Source organism: Loxodonta africana, chromosome 6 (assembly GCF_030014295.1).
Source record: "Loxodonta africana isolate mLoxAfr1 chromosome 6, mLoxAfr1.hap2, whole genome shotgun sequence".
Lineage (NCBI taxonomy): Eukaryota > Metazoa > Chordata > Mammalia > Proboscidea > Elephantidae > Loxodonta > Loxodonta africana.
This window is the reverse complement of record NC_087347.1, coordinates 59,820,129-59,835,204: the sequence shown is the minus strand read 5'-3', so window position 1 is coordinate 59,835,204 and position 15,076 is coordinate 59,820,129.

Here is a 15,076-nt window from a genome sequence, read left to right as displayed (position 1 = left end):
TCCTTACAACCTTGCCAGCATTTATTGTTTTCTGTTTTTTTGATCTGTGCCATTATTGCTGGGGCGAGATGGTATCTCATTGTAGTCTTGATTTGCAGTTTTCTAATGGCCAATGATCATGAGCATCTCTTCATGTGTTTGCTGGCCACCTCAAAGTCTTTTTAGAAGCATCTGTTCATATCCTTTGCCCATTTTTTAGTTGGATTGTTTGTCTTTTTTGTTGAGGTATTGAAATTTTCTATAAATTTTAGAGATTAGACCCTTGTTGGATATGTCGTAGCTAAAGATTTTTTCCCAAGGTTCTCTTTTTACTCTTTTGATGAAGTCTTTTGATGAGCATAAGTGTTTAATTTTTAGGAGATACCAGTTATTTAGTTTATCTTCTCTTGTTTGTGCATTTTAGTTATGTTTGGTATTCTATTTCTGCCATACATTAGAGCCCTTATTTGTTATTCCTATTTTTTCTTCCATGATCTTTATAGTTTTAAGTTTTATATTTAGGTGTTTGATCCATTTTGAGTCAATTTTTGTTTACGTGTGAAGTATGGATCTTGTTTCACTTTTCTGCAAATGGATATCCAGTTTTGCCAGCACCGTTTGTTGAAAAGACTATCTCTTCCCCATTTAATGGATTTTGACACTTTTTCGAAGATCAGCTGTCTATAGGTGGATTTTCTTTTGAGTTTTCAATTCTGTCTCATTGGTCTATCTTCAAAATAATCATTTGAAGGCTAAATTATTGCATTTGAGAATTATCACTCTCATATTCTTATTTTTTTTTTCTTCATAATCCCTTAGCACTCTTCAGTCTAATGAAAAATCAGAAACTGGAATATGCTTATTAAACAACTTTTAAAAGGGTTCTCACATAAGCAAAAAATATAAATCAGTGGGTATTGCCATATTTTATTTTCAAAATCCATACTGCATTTATAATGTTTTCACTATTTTATTTTAAAATGACTACATAATTAGTACAATAAAATTTATTGAAATAAGGGTCTTAAAAGCTTGTGAGTGGCCATCTGAGATACTCCACTTGTCTCACCCTGTCTGGAGCAAGGGACAATGAAGAAAACCAAAGACACAAGGGAAAGGTTAGTCCAAAGGACTAATGGACCACAACTACCACAGCCTCCACCAGACTGAGTCCAGCACAACTAGATGGTCCCCAGATACCACCACCAACTGCTCTGACAGTGATCACAACAGAAGGTCCCAGAAAGAGCTAGAGAAAACTGTAGAACAAAATTCTAACTCACACACACACACAAAAAACCCCACGCTTATTGGTCTGACAGAGACTGGAGAAACCCCGAGAGTATGGCCCCCAGACACCCTTTTAATTCAATACTGAAGTCACTCCTGAAGTTCACCCTTCAGCCAAAGATTAGACATGCCTATAAAACAAAGAGAGACTAAATGGGCACGCCAGGCCAGGGGCAAGGATGAGAAGGCAGGAGGGGACAGGAAAGCTGGTAATGGAGAACCCAAGGTTGAGACAGGGAGAGTGTTGACATGTTGTGGGATTGGCAACCAATGCCACAAAACAATATGTGCATTAGTTTTTAATGAGAAACTACTTTGCTCTGTAAACCTTCATCTAAAGTACAATAAAAAATGTATTGCAACAACTAATATCGAAATATCTATTTTAATAATTTGTATTTTTCTTCAAAATAACTGATTTTATGAAATTTTGCATTTGAGAACAATGACCATTAGATTCTTATTCTATTTCTTTCCTTCCGTAATTAAACATTTAGAATTTCAGCATCTTCTAAATCATTAATTTTATTATCCATAAGAAGGAGGAAAAACTCACAAAAAATCATTTCATTTTAAAGAATCAGCAACATTGGTATGTGAAACTTTGAGAAATTAAATTTATTATATTTTAGTGGTTTTATAAAGTGTATAGTGAAACTTGTGAGAGCTGGAACTGGATAGAACTGCCTTGTTTTTCTGGTTCTCACAAATTTTCTGCCTTTGAGTGCAGTCTTACCACTTTATTATTGCTATTATTGGAGAAAATTTCCAGCTTTCATAGGTTTTACTGTAAAAGAAAACTATTTCATTCTTTCAAGCTTTTTTTCTTTTTAATTGTTTTCCACTATTTGTTTTTCCTAAAGTCATGACTCAGTGGTAGTTTTTTGGAAGGGCTGAATTTTTGTATGGTACCTCAATTTTCTTGCTCAGGTATTGTTGAAATATCACTGCAACATACCTCCAGTCAATTTTTGACAGTTTTCAAATAAAATATTTACATTTTCTTTGCTACCTTGCACCTTTGACTATAATGTACTGGCAGGTAATTATGGATCTGTCCTTAAGTACAACACTGTTAGTGATAGGATAATATCCATATGCCTACAAGGAAGACTAGTTAATATGACTACTATTCAAATTTGTGTACGCTCCAACCACTAAGGCCAAAGATGAAGAAATTGAAGATTTTTTTACCTTCTGCAGTCTGAAATTGATCGAACATGCAATCAAGATGCATTGATAATTACTGTTGATTGGAATGAGAAAGTTGGAAACAAAGACGAAGGATTGGTAGTTTGAAAAAATGGCCTTGGTGACAGAAAAGATGCCAGAGATCAAATGACAGAATTTTGCAATACCAATGACTTCTTTCTTGCAAATACCTTTTTTCACCAACATAAACAGTGACTATACACATGGACCTCACCAGATGGAATACACAGGAATCAAATCGACTCTATCTGTGGAAAAAGACAATGGAAAAGCTTAATAGCATCAGTCAAAACAAGGCCAGGGGCTGACTGCAGAACAGACCATCAACTGCTCATATGCAAGTTCAAGTCGAAACTGGAGAAAATCAGAGCAAGTCCACAAAAGCCAAAGTACGACTTTTAGTATATCCCACCTGAATTTGGAGACCATTTCAAGAATTGATTTGATGAGCTGAACACTGTTGACTGAAGACCAGACAAGTTGTGGAATGACATCACAGACATCATGCATGAAGAAAGCAACAGGTCATTGAAAAGATAAAAAAGAAAAAAAAGACCAAGATGGATGTCAGAGGAAACTCTGAAACTTGCTCTCGAGTGTCGAGCAGCTAAATCAGAAGGAAGAAATCATGAAGTAAAAGAACTGAACAGAAGATTTTAAAGCGCGGTTTGAGAAGACAAAGTAAAGTAGTACAACGACATGTGCAAAGAACTGGAGATAGATAGAAAACCAAAAGGGAAGAACATGCTCGGTGTTTCTCAAGCTGAAAGAACTGAAGAAAAAATTCAAGCCTCAAGTTGCAAGAGTGAAGGATTCTATGGGGAAAATATTAAATGATGCAGGAAGCATCAAAAGAAGGTGGAAAGAATACACAGAGTCATTATATCAAAAAGAATTAGTTGATGTACAACCATTTCAAGAGGTAGCATATGATCAGGAACCGATGGTAGTGAGGGAAGAAGTCCAAGCTGCTCTGAAGGCATTGGCAAAAAACAAGGCTCCAGGAACTGACGGAATACCCACTGAGATGTTTCAACAAATGAATGAAGCGCTGGAAGTGCTCACTCATCTATGCCAAGAAATCTGGAAGACAGCTTCCTGGCTGAGTGGAAGAGATCCATATTTACACCTACTCCCAAGAAAGGTGATCCAACCGAATACATAAATTATCCAACAATATCATTAGTATCACACACAAGTAAAATTTTGCTGAAGATCATTTAAAAAGTGTCTGCAGCAGTATATCCACAGGGAAATGCCAGAAATTCAAGCCGGATTCAGAAGAGGACGTGGAACCAGGGATATCATTGCTGATTTCAGACAGATCCTGGCTGAAAGCAGAAAATACCAGAAGGATGTTCATCTGTGTTTTATTGACTATGCAAAGGCATTCGACTCTGTGGATCATAACAAACTATGGATAACATTGTGAAGAATGGGAATTCCAGAACACTTAATTGTGCTCATGAGGAACCTGTACATAGATCCAAGAGGCAGCTGTTCAGACAGAACAAGGGGATACTGAGTGGTTAAATTGAGGGAAGGTGTGAGTCAGGGTTGTATCCTTTTGCCATACCTATTCAATCTGTATGCTAAGCAAATAATCCAAGAAGACGGACTATACGAAGAAGAACGCAACATTAGGATTGGAGGAAGGCTTATTAACATCCTGTGTAATAAAGATGACACAACCTTGCTTGCTGAAAGTGTAGAGAACTTGAATTACTTACTGATGAAGATCAAAGCCCACAGCCTACAGTATGGATTACACATCAACATAAAGAAAATAAAAATCCTCACAACTGGACCAATAAGCCACATCATGATAAACAGAGAAAAGATTGAAGTTGTCAAAGATTTCATTTTACTTGGATCCACAGTCAATGCTCATGGAAACAGCAGTCAAGAAATCAAAAGACGTGCTGCATTGGGTAAATCTGCTGCAAAGGACCTCTTCAAAGTGTTGAAAAGCAAAGAGTCACCTTGAAGACTAAGGTGCGCCTGATCCAAGCCATGGTATTTTCAGTCGCATTATATGCATCTGAAAGCTGGACAATGAGTAAGGAAGACGGAAGAATTGATGCCTCTGAATTGTGGTGCTGGCGAAGAATATTGAATATACCCTGGACTGCTAAAAGAACGAACAAATCTGTCTTGGAAGAAGTACAACCAGAATGCGCCTTGGAAGCAAGAATGGTGAGACTGTGTCTTGCATACTTTGGCTATTTTGTTAGGAAGGACCAGTCCCTGGAGAAGGACATCATGCTTGGTAAAATACAGGGTTAATGGAAAAGAGGAAGAGCCTCAATGAAATGGATTGACGAAGTGGCTGCAACAACGGAACAAGCATAACAAGGATTCGAAGGATGGCGCAGGACTGGGCTGTGCTTCATTCTGTGGTACATAAGGTCATTATGAGTTGGAACCGATGCGATGGCACCTAACAACAACAACATGTAATTACTATATTAAAGTTGCATATCTGAGGCATAATTTGGTTTTGTGTTACATCTTCCAGTTCTTATTCTCAGGGTTTCAAATGGTTGAACAAGAATAGATTTTGGAAATGTGTTTCAATGTTGAGAGAGGTGGCCACAAAATAGTACAGCTCATTTACAACCTAAAATTTAACTTTCAAACCTTGGAGCCTCTTCAGTGATTTAAACCTCTAGGATATGCCAAAAACCTTTTTTTTTTTTTAAACATGAATCAATGCTCTTTATTCTTAGCTTGAAAAATACTCTCACCACCCCAGAGAGATCACTCACTCACCCAGTAATAATGACATTTTAAATTAAAAAAAAAAAAATTGGTCATCGTCCTCAAAGAACACATTAAACGTAGAATTTGTTTCACAGCAGTCATCACTTAGGAAAAAAGCAGTTCCCATCAGTTCTTAATCTTCTAATTGCTTTTGGAAATGTTTCTACAAACATGTACCTCTGAATATTTCGTTATAATGGCTCCTTTGAATAAAATATTTATTACCGTATGTACAAGCAACACACATTATACCTGTCATAGTTAATCACGATAATACTCCTGAAGGTATTTGCTCAGTATAATACCGTCTATAAATATAAATTAACTACACTTCATTGTTACGAACATGTTTTGACCTTACTAACTCCAAAAAATATACCCTAACCCTAATTTAAAATAGCATAATACTCCCTCAACTAAAAGCTGACAGGGGCATGGGGGTGGGAGAACACATCAGACTGGGAGTAAGGAAATGTGGATTTTCTCTTGGTTTTGGTTTCTCACTTGCTGTGTGACTTTGGGTGAGATACTAAAATCCTTTAAACCTCATTTTCCTCATAAAGAAAACATTTCTAAAAGTTCATTCAGCTCTTAAATTGTGTGACTCTGTTGAGGGGACAAAAGAAATTAAGAGAAAGAAAAAGGAGTGGTCCAACTGCTGTCCTCCAGTTTCCTGTCCACATCTACGTCGCCCACCATGTTCTCTGCTGTGCTCTGGTCTGCTTTTTCCCCCACTGCACAGCCTGAATTGACCACCAGCAACTTATTGATTCAGACTCCTACTCGCCTCACTACATTGTTTCCTTGACATAACATTAGATGACACCATGGGGCTCTATGTTTACCGCTAATAACTCAAAAGTGAAGGAACCCTGGTGGTGCAATGGTAAAGCGCTCGGCTGCTAACTGAAAGGTTGGCAGTTTGAACTTACCAGTTGTTCAGTGGGAGAAAAGACCTGGCAATCTGCTATGATAAAGATTCAGCTTAGGAAGCCCTATGCGGCAGTTCTACTCTGTTCTGTAGGGTTGCTATGTGTCAGAATCAACTCGATAGCACACAACAAAACAACGACTCAAGAATAAGGGGCTTAAAAATGATGAATCTCATACATCAAATTGCTGGATCTTTCCAAACTCTTCCTGGGGGTATGACCGAGGCTTGCAGTTCTACTTCTCCTTCTGCCAAATCTTGCTTTCTTTTCCAAGGGAAGGGACCGGGGTGAGGAGAGATGATGAACAAAATATCAGAATTTTAAATAAAGCCAGAATCAGTCCCCTCTCTTCCACAGATGTTAATGCCTAATATCTTGTACACCAAACTCTGTTTATGCATCTTCTTTTGGAAGGTCAACCAGTTGGTGCCAGGAGTGATGGATACCAGAAACCAAAAACCAAACCCACTGCATGGAGTCAATTCCAACTTATAGCAACTCCCATATGGTTTCCAAGGCTGTAAGTCTCTACAGAAACAGGTTACCACATCTCTCTTTCACAGACAGAGCTGCTGGTGGTTTCCCACCACCAACCAACCTTTTGGTTAGCAGTAGATCACTCTAACCACTGTGCAACCAGGGCTCCTGAGATACCAGAAAACAAACAAAAAAAACCAAACTCAGTGCCGTCAAGTTGATTCTGACTCATAGCGACCCTATAGGACAGAGTAGAACTGGCCCATAGAGTTTCCAAGAAGTGCCTGGCAGATTTGAACTGCCGACCCTTTGGTTACCAGCCGTAACACTTAACCACTATGCTACCAGGGCTTCCGAGATACCAGAAAGTAGGTAATAATTTGGGATCTGAGAGCTGGATCAATTTTAGCCCAGATGGACTCCACTACTGGTAAGTGGCAAAAGGTGGATACCAATGCTCTCTCCATTGGTGAGGGTATACCAAGAGAGTGGGGGTACGGTGTGCACTAAAAAAACCAAACCAAAAACCCATTGCCATCAAGTTCATTTTGACTCATAGCAAACCTATGGGACAGAGTAGAACGGCCCCATAGGGTTTCCAAGGAATGGTTGATGGATTCCAACTGCTGCCTTTCTGGTTAGCAGCCTTAACGCTGAACTACTGTGCCATTAGAGCACTAGCTGATGTGAAATATCAGATGTTTGAGAAGTACTAGGGAAAGAGTGCTTAATGGGGTAGGTGGCTATGGTTAAATTCATTGCTACCCTAGAAAAAGATAATGAAAAGCTATGAGCAATTAACAGACAATTGAACAAGTATGCAGATAATGGACCTCTGGGATAGCTAACAAAGCTCATCTGCAGCCAGAAGGTAGAGAAAGCTTAGGAACCAGGATGTAATGGATTTAAGGGTAAATGCACAACCAAAGCAGAGTCTATTATAACAAGCTCAGGGCCTGGTTGGGACCTAACACTTGGATCATCTGGGTGGATGGCCCTGGAATTTTTGAACTCCCAGGCCCTTCTCAGTTCTTAGACAAACATCTCATCAATAAACGGATATCATTTCCAGGAACAAGTCCCTGGGTGGCGCAAACATTAAGCTTTTGTCTACTAACCAAAAAGTTGGTGGTTCAAACCCACCCAGAGGCACCTCAGAAAACAGGCTTGGCTATCTATTTCCAGTTGGTCACAGCCTTGAAAACCCTATGGACTAGTTCTACTCTGCACACATGAGGTCACTCTATGAGTCGGAATCTACTTGATGGTAACTAAGGACAAATAGTAGTTCAAGGAAATAAAAGGCTTATGGAAAGTTACAATTATTAATTGCAGATTATAGAACTGCCTACCTATAATATGTAAAGAACTACTGAAGACCTAACATAAAAAAAAAAAACAACAAAAAAATAAGCTTCCTCTAAATTGACCCAAATAAAATACATGTCATGTTCCTTTAAAGATTTTGAGTCTCCCAAACAGCTCATAATTCATTGTAATTCTACTGAAATTAGACACCCTTTTTGAACTTGACAAATTCTAAAGTTCATTTGGAAGTATAAATGTGTAAGAATGCTGAAGCAATTTTAAATAATGATAATGAGTTTGGGGAGGGTGCTGGGGGAGTAAAGGTATTCTCCCTGCCAGAGTTCCAGAAGCTACCACAGATTAAATCAGCGTGGTATTGGGACGGAACCAGGCAAATAGACCAAGGGAACAAAATAGAGAGTCCAGAAACAGACCCAGGTATATGAGAATTTAGTATATGATAAAAGTAGTACTTAAAGTGTGAAAAAGATGATTATTTAACAAATAGTACTTTGTGACAATTGGCTATTTATTAAAGTAATAGATTTCTACTTCATAGTTGACACAAAATTTAATTACAGATGGAAAGCAAAAATAAAACTACAAAAAAAAAAAAAGCCTGTGAAAATGGGCTTGCTGAATATATAAGTCTAGAAGACCCAGCAGATGATTATGTTCCATGGGAAGGATCATAAAATATACCATTTATCAAGACCACCAACAACGTGCTGTTGTGAGGGGCACCAGCATCACTAAAATGTTCAGTGGTGGCTCTCTCCTACAAGCCAGGATTGAAGATAGGAAAGGTTCTCGTCTCTTTTTTACTGGGCTCACTGATTGTAATCGAGATGATGGGATACCCCGCCCCTCAATAAAGGCCAGGTGGTAGCACTTGTCTACGAATCCAGGTGATACAATTATTGCAATAAGCAGTACACTTAGAGTAAGCAGCAAAGGAGCTTGAAGCATATGGATGGAGTTGGTTAATTCAACATTGTGTGATCAGGGGAAAATAGACGGAAATCCAACAAAGGAACTCTAGTTTGCACCATTTAAGAAATCAAGGTTGGATGACTAGGAGTCTTGCCCCAATTAAAAGTCATAATCTTGTGCCAAGTTTCTGAACCTGAGGTATTTTTAAGACCCAGAACATGTTGACTGAAGAGGATGCCAAGATTCCAGAAGGAAGGAAATTGTAATTCCATAGAAAATGTACTCAGTAATGACTCACCACTCTTTCTCCAAAAGTCATTTACTATCCACTTGGATTACAGTTGGGATGACGAGCCGAGGTGGTTTGCACAGGACTGAGGGGCTGCTCAGAATCTGGGACTTTCCAACTTAAAATTGGGAGTCTTGGGCAAGCAAGGATGAGCTGGTTACCTTAGTACCGTGCTTTGGGGAAAGGGGTATAGCTAAACATTTGAGGGCTGTTGGACACACAGTCTGAATTGACATTGATACCAGATATTTGAAGCATCATTATGGTCCCTTTGTTAGAGTGTGGGCATATGGGGATCATGTAATAAAACAGAGTCCTGTAAAAGATCTGGTTTGTGGTGGGTTCACTGTGACCACAGACACATCCAATGTTTATTTCCTCAGTCCCTGAAACATAATTGATGACATACTAAAGAGTTGGCACAAGCCCCATATTGGGTCTTTGGCTTGCAGAGGAGGTTTAATATTGTGGGGAAGGCAAGTGGAAGCCTCTAAAACTTGCCTCCCCCCAACTCAGGGGAGATAGTAAATCGAAAACAATATACCATCCCAAGAAGAATGGGAGAAATTAGTGCCACCCTTATGGATCTAAAGGATCAAATCCTGATTTAATTCACTGGTATGGCCCTTGAAGAACTCAGAAAGGCCCCGGAAGATTACAGCAGACTACCACAAACTCGACCAAGTAGTAGCAAAAATTGCAGTGGCCATGCCAAATGTGGTGTCTTTGCTAGAGGAAATCAACATGTCTTCAGGTACATGAATGCATACTGTGATGGTTATGTGTCAGCTTAGCTAGGCTATGATTCTCAGTGATTTGCCAGACATGATGTAATTATCTTCCATTTTGTGATCTGATGTGAGCAGCCAGTCAGCTGAAAGGGGAGTTTCCTTGGGGGTGTGGCCAGCCTCCAGTATATATACGGATTTTTTTTCTTTCTCTTTCTCCTTTCCTCTCTCTCCCTCCCTCCCATGCACTCTTCTCATTGTCTGACCTCCAGTTCTTGGGATGTAAGCATGTAGAAGTCTTTAGGCTACCACCTGACCTGGAGATTTTTGGTTTGTTTGCCCTTGCAATCATGTGAGCCAGCAGAGGTCTTCAGCTCGCCACCTGACCCATGGATTTGGGACTTGCAAGTCCCCACAACTGTATGAGCCACTTCCTCACAATTGCATGAGCCATTTTTCTTGAATAGCTCTCTATATATTTATTTATATGCTTCATTGGTTTTGCTCCTCTAGAGAACCCAGACTGACACACGCCTATTGCACTAAGAAAAGAGGATAAGAAAGAGTTCTCATTCACATAAATAGGCAATAATATACATTCATAGGTTTGCCCCACCATATCAGTGCTGTTATGATGATTGGGCCAGATATGCAAGAAGTTGTTGGAGGCCTTAATAAGACACTTGTGTTACAGAGGATGGGCGATAAGCCTTACAAAGATTCAAGGCTCTTCACATCAGTAAAAATTTTAGGGGCCCAGTGGACAGGGGCATGTCAGAATATCCTTCCAAAGCAAAAGACAATTTATCACATTTTGTACTTCCTACCACAAAGAAGGACGCTCGACAGCGGGTAGTTATCTTTGAATTATGGAGGCAGAATAGCCCACGCTTTGAAATACTGCTGTGACCTATATGTTGGATAATGCTAAAAGCTGTCAGCTTTGGTGGGACCCAGGGCAGTAAAGAGCTTTGCCACAGGTCTAGGCTTGGTGCAAGGAGCTCCTCTGGCATACCCTATGGTCTTAGAGGTATCGGTGGTGTAAAGATGACTTGTGGAGCTTATGAAAAGTTCAAGTAGGGGAATTGCATGCATGTCCTTGAGGTTTTGGAGCAAGGCCATGAAATCTGCAGCAGAGAACTATGTGCCCTTTGAAAAATATCTTGTGGCATGCCCTAGTAGAGCTGGAGTACTGCCTCTGACCATGGGTCACAAAGTGATTGATCTTGCAGCTGTCAATGCCTGTCATGAGCTGGGGGTTGTCAGAGCCAACAAGTCATAAAGTTGGTTGGGTCCAGCAGCCAGCAATCCATCATAATATGGAAGTGGTACATCAGATTTGAGCATGAATAATATCAGAAGGCACAAGCAAGCTGCATGAGCAGAGAACCCAGCCTCTCATGTTATCCACCACCTCCCCCTCCACACTTTCCTTCCCTCACACTCCTCCCACCACCACCCCAGTTCACATCTTATGACCAACTGACAGAGGAGGAAAAAGCCTGGACTTGGTATTTGGATGAGTCAGCTGGGTATGTGGGTGCAAACTGAAAATTGATGACAGTACTCTGTAGCCTCATTAGGAGTGGCCTTAAAAGACAGTGGTGAGAGAAAATCCTCCAAATGTGTGGGGCTTTTGGTGGTGCCCTCATGCTATCTCCATTCACATGCCTCTACCTTAGACTTCCTTGTCTGCAGTCTTTCTTCTAGGTCCCTGACCAGCATGCCAGGCCAGTTACCACTGCCCATGAGTCTGTATTATGCTAACTTCAGGTCATTTCTTCTTTCATACAAAGAAGGTGACATTTATTCTTAGAACTCAGATACCTTCTGTGAAGATTACTTTGTACGTTAGTTATGTTTCATCAAGTGGGCTCTGACTTACAGCGACCCTATGTACAACAGAATGAAACACTGCCTAGTCCTGTGCCAGCCTCACAATCATTGTAATGCTTTGAGCCCACTGTTGCGACCACTGTGTCAGGCCATCTCATTGAGGGTCTTCCTCTTTTTGGCTGACCCTCTATTTTACCAAGTACGATGTCCTTCCACAGGGACTGATCCCTTCTGATAACATGCCCAAAGTATGTGAGATCAAGTCCCGCCATCCTTGCTTCTAAGGAAAATTCTGGCTGTACTTCTTCCAAGACAGATTTGTTCATTCTTTTGGCAGTCCATGGTATAGTCGATATTCTTTGCCAACACCATAATTCAAAGGTGTCAAGTCTTCTTCAGTCTTCCTTATTCATTGTCCAGCTTTCACATGCATATGAGCTGATTGAAAATATGGCTTGGGTCAGGCACATGTTAGCCATTAGAGTGACATCGTTGTTTTTTTTTTTTAACACTTTAAAGAGGTCTTTTGCAGCAGATTTGCCCAAAGCAATGAGTCATTTATTTACTGCTGGTTACATGGGTGTTAATTGTGGATCCAAGTAAAATGAAATCCTTGACAACCTCAATCTTTTCTTTATTTATCATGAAGATGCTTATTGGTCCAGTTGTGAGGATTTTCTTTTTTTTATGTTGAGGTGTAATCCATACTGAAGGCTGTGATCTTTGATCTTCATGAGTAAGTGCTTCATGTCCTCTTCACTTTCAGCAAGCAAGGTCAGATCATCTGCATATCACAAGTTATTAATGAATTTTCTTCCAATCTTGATGCCGTGTTGTTCTTCATATAGTCCAACTTCTCGGATTATTTGCTCAGTGTACAGATTGAATAGGTATGGTGAAAGCATACAACCCTGACACACACCTTTCCCGAGTTTAAACCATGCAGTATCTCCTTGTTCTGTTTGAATGACTGCCTCTTGGTCTATGTACCTGTTCCTCATGAGCACAATCAAGTGTTCTGGAATTCCCTTTCTTTGCAATGTTATCCATAATTTGTCATGATCCACACAGTCGAATGCCTTTGCATAGTCAATAAAACACAAGTAAACATCTTTCTGATATTCTCGGCTTTCAGCCAGGATCCATCTGACATCAGCAATGATATCCCTGGTTCCAGGTCGTCTTCTGAATCCCACTTGAATTTCTCACTGAATGGAATACACAGGGGTCAAATCTACTACATCTGTGGAAAGAGACAATGGAGAAGCTCAATATCATCAGGTAGGACAAAGCCAGGGACCAACTGCAGAACAGATCATCATTTGCTCATATGCAAGTTCAAGTTGAAGCTGAAGGAAATTACAAGTCCGCAAGTGCCAAAGTACAACGTTGAGTTTATATCTCACTTGAATTTAAAGGCCATCTCAAGAATAGATTTGATGAACTGAACACTAATGACTGAAGACCAGATCAGCTGTGGAAGGACATCATACATGAAGAATGTAAGAGGTCATTAAAAAGACAGGAAAGAAAGACCAAAATGGATGTCAGAAGAGACTCTGAAACTTCTCTTGAAAGTTGAGTAGTTAAAGCAAAAGGAGGAAATGAAGAAGTGAAAGAGGTGAACAGAAGATTCCAAAGGGCAGCTCAAGAAGACAAAGTATTGTAACGATATGTGCAAAGACCTGGAGTTAGGAAAGCAAAAGGAAAGAACACACTCAGCATTCTCAAGCTGAAAGAAATAAGGAAAAAATTCAAGCCTTGAGTTCAATAATGAAGGATTCTATGGGCAAAATAATGAACACAGGAAGCATCAAAAGAATATGGAAGGAATACAGAGAGTCACTATACCAAAAAGAATTGGTCAACGTTCAATCATTTCTGGAGGTAGCATATGATCAAGAACTGATGGTACTGAAGGAAGAAGTCCAAGCTGCACTGAAGGCATTGGCAAAAAACAAGGCTCCAGGAATTGACAGGATACCAACTGAGATATTTCAACAATTGGATGCATTGCTGGAAGTGCTCACTCGTTTGTGCCAAGAAATTTGGAAGACAGCTACCTGGCCAACCGACTGGACGAGATCCACATTTATGCCTATTCCAAAGAAAGGTGATACAACAGAATGTAGAAATTATTGAACAATATCATTAACATCGCACACAAGTAACATTTTGCTGAAGAGCATTCAAAAGCAGTTGCAGCTGTACATCAACAGGGAACTGCCAGAAATTCAAGCCAGATATCGAAGAGGATGTACTTTGTATAATAAAGAATAAACCAAAGCATTGTTTAACGCCCTCCCATTGAGTCTCCTAATTCACATGCAGTCTGTTTCTGGGCGAGGCTTGTTCAGGCAGTCGTAAGGAGTTGTTACACTCTCCTTTTGTAATCATGAGTATTTTTTATATAGTATATTACTGCAATAATGAAACTCAAATAAAAATTGCAATAATAAAACTCAGATAATGATCGTTAACAACTTTGACAAGGAAAGGAACACCAAAAAAAAAAAAACACACCTGTTGCTGTTGAGTTGATTTCGACTCATAGTGACCCTATAGGACAGAGTAGAACTGCTCCATAGGGTTTCCAAGGAGCAGCTGCTGGATTCAAACTGCCCACCTTTTGGTCGGCAGCCGAGCTGTTAATGACAGCTAGTACCACTAGAGCCCCAAGAAAGGGAGAGTGTCCATATTATGCCTTTCTTATAAATGAAAAAAATGAATTTTTCAGCATCACTGCTTTTCTCAACTAGTATTCCAATTTCTTATTCTTTGACACGTTTTGCTTTCTCAAGCATTTTTATCCCTCTTTTTTGATGTAGAGTGCAATATTAGAACATAATAATACTTGATTAACTGGAAAATTATTTTGCAGTTTCCTTAACCCAATTTACCAAAAAAAAAAAAAAAAAATCAATTGATAAAATCCTGGATTGCTGACAAATATATTTGTCAATCCATTTTTATATTAGAAACAAGTCAAACTTTTATTCATTTTTAAATGCAGCTCATGTTCTAATTAGCTCTCAGTTACAGTTTCTGAAGTAGATTTTAGTAATTAATTTCTGTTTGTGATTAACCTCAATTTAATTAATCATTTCTTTAAAGTCAAATGTTCTTTTCAAAGAACTTTCCCTGCTTGATATCTCCAACAGCTTTTTCACAGAACTATGTATTCTACTTTCACCATGACAAAAAAAATCATGAAAAGTTTTTTTTCGTTGTTACAAATACTAAAAACCAATGACATTGATGTTTTTTTAAAAATACAATTTGAAAAGCTACTGAGTCATAAAATTAAAAAAAAAAAAGAATCTAAGGCT